Source organism: Sciurus carolinensis, chromosome 6 (assembly GCF_902686445.1).
Source record: "Sciurus carolinensis chromosome 6, mSciCar1.2, whole genome shotgun sequence".
Taxonomy (NCBI): Eukaryota; Metazoa; Chordata; class Mammalia; order Rodentia; family Sciuridae; genus Sciurus; species Sciurus carolinensis.
This window is the reverse complement of record NC_062218.1, coordinates 124,448,493-124,455,590: the sequence shown is the minus strand read 5'-3', so window position 1 is coordinate 124,455,590 and position 7,098 is coordinate 124,448,493.

Below are 7,098 nucleotides of genomic sequence, written 5' to 3'. Positions count from 1 at the left end.
GTAAAAAACTTCCTTATATTTGCAATCCAGTCTCTTAATGAAGACCAGGATAGCTGTTCTTATTTCAGCTAATATTTTAATAGTACACATAAGAACCTAATCTTTCAGTCCTACCCTGTCACAGTGTATCTGTTTCTTCTATCAACTCCTCAGATGTCCAGCTCCAAGTGGATAATCATCTAAATGCCAGAGTTTACCTAATGGTCCTATTTGCAAGGAATTCAGGTTGCAAAATCTTAGGAATAGCCTTAGAAGAATGACCATTTGGGAAAAAAAAAAAAAACTCATGGGTTATAATAATCTCAAAATAGAAAACAAAATCCATAAGTGAGGTCTAGATGAGTCCATTTCAATTCTAGATTAATTTAGCAACTGACATAATTGATTTAACTAATTGAACATTATTTATCTCCATCAACAAAATATTTTGTTCAACATGGTTTTTTTTTTTTTAAATAAATCAATGCTGCTTTCACTTCTATTGCCACTAAATTGGACTACATGTAAGTGAAATGCTGAGATATGGAGAGAAAATGTTTACAATACACTGGAAACCTTTCTAGTTCCATAAATAACCTTTTAAAGCATCAAGTAATCTTAGTGCCCAAACTATATACAAATGAACTGAGGGTGGGTTGAATCAAGCTTTGAAGTCTGTAAGTCCAAGGTTTCTGGAAGGAGGTTATTACAACTCTTTGTTGAATTAAAACTGATGAAAAAAGAAAAAAAAAAAAAAAAAAAACTTTGGAGGAGTTACAGAAATTATCCCAAGTGGAACTCAAATGAAACTGTTCACACATTACATTAAAATTATTTCTTAAATGACTTATAATTTAGGGTGAAGGACAAAGTGTATAATAGAATAAGCTGATGATGAATAAAGATACATTTGATGTGACAATAGTACACACGACTCCACTAAGGACTCTACAAGGTAATGCTGAGAATAATTCTACACCTTGCCATCATGGAATTCTCCTTAGCTGGAATTTCATTCATTTTAGAATAAATCATCTAAATCTGAAAATTGCCCATGGAGATAGCTTCTTAACACCCGAAGAATCCTTTAAAACTCTTTGCATTACCAACTTCACAGTTTTCCTTTGAAAGTACTGAGTCTACTGAAGATATTGAAAAGATTGGGAATTTTCCATCTTCCCCATTTACTATATAACTCTTCAAAACTGTGTGAACCTTAGTTAATTCCAAGGGCAGGGCAAGTAACAGGTGTGAAGTGAACCTGATATGAAAAGGGCATGCCCTGCCCCAAAGCAGAAAGGAATCAAAAAACAAGCTCCCTCACCCACTCAACCTCAAAATGGACATTCGTTACATTTACAGATGAGGGAACAAAACATAAGTACATCCCTCCCAGAGTGGCCAATTTGAAACCCTGTACCAATGACATCCTTTGAAACATTTATAAAAACGAAGACAGAACAACCTAACTGAAATCCTAATGCCATCATTAAGTACTTGATTCCTAGGAGTTAATGAAGGCTGGGGTGTAGCTCACCGTAGAACACATGTCTAGCACTCCTAAGACCCAGGGTTCAAGCCCCAGCACCCCAGCACCCCCAAAATACTAGTAATGTTTATCATTATCACATATTTGATAAACATTTCTCAATATTTAAATAGGTTTAACAGGAATATTGGAAAATAGTTCAAAGTTTAAATTTTGGGACTAGTTTTTCATTAAAATCTCAGCTCTGCCATTTATAAGCTTTGATACCTAGACAGGTTATTGATCAGTCTTCTTCACCTGTAAAATGGGTAAAATGATACACTTTTCTTGGGATTGTATGAGAACTAAAGTAAGATTTATATAAAGCAGTTGTCATAGATTGTAGAACACCACTCAAAATGGTGATTTGTGTATATGTATGTGTAGTGCTGGGAATTGAACGCAGGGCCTTGCATACACTGGGCAAGTGTTCTACCTCTGAGCTACAATCTAGCCCAGCAAATGGCAAGGATTTTGAAATAATAAATCCCTTCCAAAAATTTATTCAGTTAGTTGTAGATATATTTTGAAATTAACTCATTCTAACATTATGAAGAACAAAAGGATCAAAATCAAGCAAATTCTACTCATTCACATTCTGTAAGTTATAAAAATTTCTGTTTGTTTTAAATAGCTGAGGTGCCTATAAGCCCTGCATTTAATTTGGGAAGTTGTAGGACAGGCCCAAGATGGCTATACTTAAGCTCCCTCCCAAAACTTCCAGCCAGCTATGTTTTTAGTATGTACTCAAAGTCATGAGCATGTGCTCACTTATATAGCCTGTTGGCACATATACAAGAGGCCTTTGGAGAAGACTGGGTGGGGCAGGCTGCTGCCTACTCTAAATAAAGCACATCCCCAATCCCAACTGCAGCTCGCATATTCTTTTTCCTGCTGGGATCCCAAATCTGTTTCCCAAGGTCTGAACCCCAGTAGGGTTCAGAAGTCCAAACTCTCTCCTATATTGTATGATATATTTGGAGTTATCAAATGTTTACCCAAAGCCCAAACTGATTTAGAACTTCTTAAAGAAATAATTTTGACCTTACCTGCAAATATGAAGAGGCCTGCCTCAGATGATGGTTCCCATTCCAGTTGAACCTGCTAAATTTTCACTGTAAACTAAATTATACTGTCCAAACTCCTACCCCAGTTCCTCATCCATGTATGCACAGAGGAATTGTTCTGCTCACCACAGTCCAGTTATTCATGGAATCCGTGATTCTGCAGCCCTGGCTTCACCTGGAGCTCGTTTAAACACACACACACACACACACACACACACACACACACACACTCACACACACAAAAAAAAACAAACAAAAAACAGGCTCTCAAACCCCACCTAAGACCAACTAAATTAGAATCAGCATTTTAACAAGCACCCCAGTGACTCACGTGCATGCTAGTGTGTGAGCATCAGGGCTCTATAGTACAAGCTGCTTTTTAATAAGTAAGACTATCAGCAGATGCAGGAGCCACCAGAGAAATCTGCTGTGAACTAACTTTACTTTGGACCCTAAAACCTGACACAGACTATGTAAGTCCTTTTCTTTTGAATTTTATGAGTTCTTGTTCATTATTATGCAATAACAAAGAAACACATCTGGGTCATATTGTCTTACCAGTTTATTTTTTATCTGACAAACTGAATTATATCTCAAGTTATTAATGTAACTCTCTGGTTTGTTTTGTAAGATAAGCAAATTATTTGGGGAAAATCCAGTCCTGAACCACTCACCAAAAAGTGTAAGGGGTAGAGACTAAAGAAAAAAGGCAGATAGACTCAGCACGGCACAAAGGACAAATTATTAAAGTCTGTGGATGAGAGTGTGTCTTGGATGGCAGCAATTCAGGAAGATCCCTGCACCTCAAGGCTGGAGAAGGGAATCCATAGGCTGAGTTATACAAAGGTAGGTGGCAGCCAGCTGGAAAGCATCTGGCCTTTCTCAAAAACAATTAATATCCAACGTCAGTTAAGAATCAGTACAGGCGTCAGTGGCTGGCACGACATGCTCAGTTGACTATCTTAATAACTTAATTTGTACTATATGGCTTGGGGACGTATGTCAGGGTCACCTAGCAAGCTGTTATGATGACGATGGCTGTGGTCATGTGAAGGTGGATAGCTATACAAATAATAGCAGTTGAACATACTACTTATGATTTCCCTAGTACAATTTTCTATCCAAATGTATCCCCACCATTTGTAAAATCCTATTTTCAGAAATGCTTTTTAAAAGTAGAATATATGTGAGAAACCACCATACAGTGAGTACTTTACACCAGACACTACAGTGAATACTTCATATACATCATCAAATTTATCCACAGTACCTGGCACTAGAAACTATTTTACAGGTAAGATGGAACTCACAGGTTAATAACTTGCCTAATATCACATGGTTATTAAATGACAAACCTAAGATATGAATCTAAACCACTTAGGTTCCAAAAATCTGTACTAAATACTGTTACTATTTGTGCAACATATTCCATAGAATGTTGTTAGATTCAAAGCCAGATGGGCACTAAATGCTGTGACAATTCCTATAGTCAAAAATAAGACAAATACCTCTCATCTAAATTATTTGCTCAAAGGGTTTTCTCTCTTTCCCAAGACCTGAAAACTACTGAGATCAACTTTTTAGATATGGATCACAATGTGCTGTTACAACTTAAGAATTTCCCGCCACCACCACTGCCCAAGGGGTCCTGCTATGTGTTGCCCAGGCCTGGCCTCTAGCTGCTGGGCTTAAGTGGCCCTCCTGTCTAGGCCTCCCAGTAGATGGGACACAGGCCCCTGCACCCAGGTTTAAGAATGTTTTTTAAATTCACTAGCACTCAACAACTTAAAGGCATATTAAGCATGCTTAAAGGATTTCCAACATTCGAATATCAAAGCCTTTGGAAAAACTGGCAACTCAAATATTATAAGAAAAATGATTCCTAGAGCATAGATGCTTCCATGTAGTACAGAGGTACTCTGCTTAAAACAGGAAGGGATCATCTAGAGTGTAAAGAATCCAAGTGCAGGCACAATTTTAGGCGCTAACGGCAGCTTAAAACTCTTGGTAGAGGGCTAGGATGTATATACCACAGTGGTAGAGTATGTGCTTAGCATGTGCAAGGCCCTGGATTCGATCTCTAGCACCACACACATACATAAAAGGCCCTCAGTCTTTTAAATATTGAATCAATTATCATATTTACAATAGAAGTTCAATTTTAAGTTTTCAAAAAAAATCTGCAAAATATAAGGAACATGTTTGCCCTATACCATAGCTCTACTGTTTAAAAATAAAACAAAAACCATGGTATTTATTGCTTTTTCTTAAGAGTCAAAGAGCTATTTCCTAGGGCATCATAAATATCTAGAAAAAGTTCTATTTATTATGGATCCAATAGATAAACAGTAAATGCCCGATCTTCTAGCCAAAATTACCATTCCAAAAATACTTTTTTCAGTTTCAAAATGGCCAAGTCCTATCTACCTCCTTCATCCTCTTGAAAATCACCCCAAAAGTAAACAAACAGAAAGGAAACCACAACTACCACGCAACTAGGAGACATCTGTATCTGTGAACTACAATGAAGACAGAGATCAAGGAATGGCAATGAAGGTCAAATCTAAAAACCTGCAGAGGGAGAAGCTCATGAAAATCCAGTGGATTTTACCCACCCAGGTCCTGAGAGGATCAGAAATCTCAGATACTCATGTGCCATGAGGGCAGAGGTGAGTCTGTACTGAAAACCAAGGGAGATTCAGAGTCCAGTAGTGATAAAATTCTTAGTGAATATCCTGCTTTGGTGGAGCTTACACATTAATGGAAGCAGACTATTATGGTTCAGATATGAAGTGCCCCCCGAAAAGCTCACGTGTGAGACAATGCAAGAAAGTTTAGAGGCGAAATGATTGGGTTATGAGAGCCTTAACCATTAATCCTCTGATATGGATTAACTGGGCAGTAATTATAGGCAGGTAGACAGTTAGGTCCTGGGGGGCATGCTTTTGGGGTAGTTTGTTCTTGCTGAGTGTAGCTTTCTCTCTGGTTCCTGATTGCCATGTTCTGAGGGGCTTTCCACTGCCACACCCTTCCTCCATGATGTTCTGCCTCACCTTGAGACCCAGAGTTATAGAGCTCACCATCTTTGGACAGAGACTTCTGAAATTGTGAGTGCCAAATAAACTTTTCCTTCTCCAATTGTTCTTGTCAGGTCTTTTGGTCACAGCAACAAAAATGTTGAATAAAGCATTGACAAAAGTGAAATTCAGTAGTCCTATGGAGGGACTGGGAATGTAACCCAGTGGTAGAGTGCTCACCTGATATGCATGAGGCCCTGAGTTCCATCCCAGCACCGTTAAGACAAAACAAAAAAGAAGTCCTGTGGAAAACCAAGCAGGGAAAGGGGAGTAGAATGGGGGTGGACAGGTATAGCTTCAATAGAGTGGTTAGATGTTTCTTATCAAAAATGTGACATCTAAAAATAGACAAAAGTGGTGAGGGATTGTATGAATATCAGGAATAGCAAGAGTGATATGAAGTGGCTTATACATTTTTAGAAGGATCACTCAGGTTTTCCAGTTGAGAATAGTAAGTAACAGGGCAAGGGCTTGAGAGAGAAATTATTATTGCTCCACCTTATCGGGTTCTCTTCTTCCTGGGCACTCACCAGTTAACATCCTATGCCTATTAGTTAGCACTATGTGATTAGTCCCAGTCAAGGAAACCTGAGTACAAATTATGTATTAAGGTACTTATAGCTATTAGGACTCCTGTAGGTTCTTTTTCTACTATAGTAACTTTAGAAACCACGTGCTCAGGTGGTGTCACAAAATGAAGGGAACTTGTATCACCAATGGAGGAAAGCCTTTACTGATCTACAGTGGATTTTGAAATAATAAATTTTGGTTAAGTTTACAAGTTTCAGAGTTTGTTAATAGCAGGACTTAGCTGTACAACTAATATAGGGTTAAAGAAGACAGACCTGTGAGTAAGCTAGTTAGGAGGTTGGTGGTGACTGGAGGTAGCAGAAGCTGAATCCTGAATACATTTAAAAGTAGAGCCAACAGAGACTGATATGGAGCATTTAAACCCCACTTTCATTTCCCAGCTAGCTCCACCCTATATTATCAGATGATTACCTCTCCCCTCCACCTGAGTTCCTACCAATAGCAGCAACTTACAAAGAAGACAGGTGGTCGAGTTTCTGCAGAAAACTAGATGTTCCTCACTCAGGAACACTAAATCCATAGGAAAGGTCAGGAGAAGGAAGATTTACTTACTGAGTGATAGAACTTCACAGCTTAATCCCCAGTCCAGTTCTGGAGGACCATTATTCAGCAAAATGATTAAAGGATCTTTCATTAGAGAAAGAGAAAGGATGTGCGGATACTGAACTGTGGGGAGGATTCAGTAGAAGCCACCTTGTACTTGACTATGCCATAATGAAGGTCCATAGTCAATAAACCTTACACACAAAGTTACTAATCAGTCTTACTTCTTCAATCTTCACTATAGACAAGAAGGCAGGGTGAGGGGAGTGTCTAAACAGGGAATGTGAAATGGTACACTTTAGAAGGCAGCTAA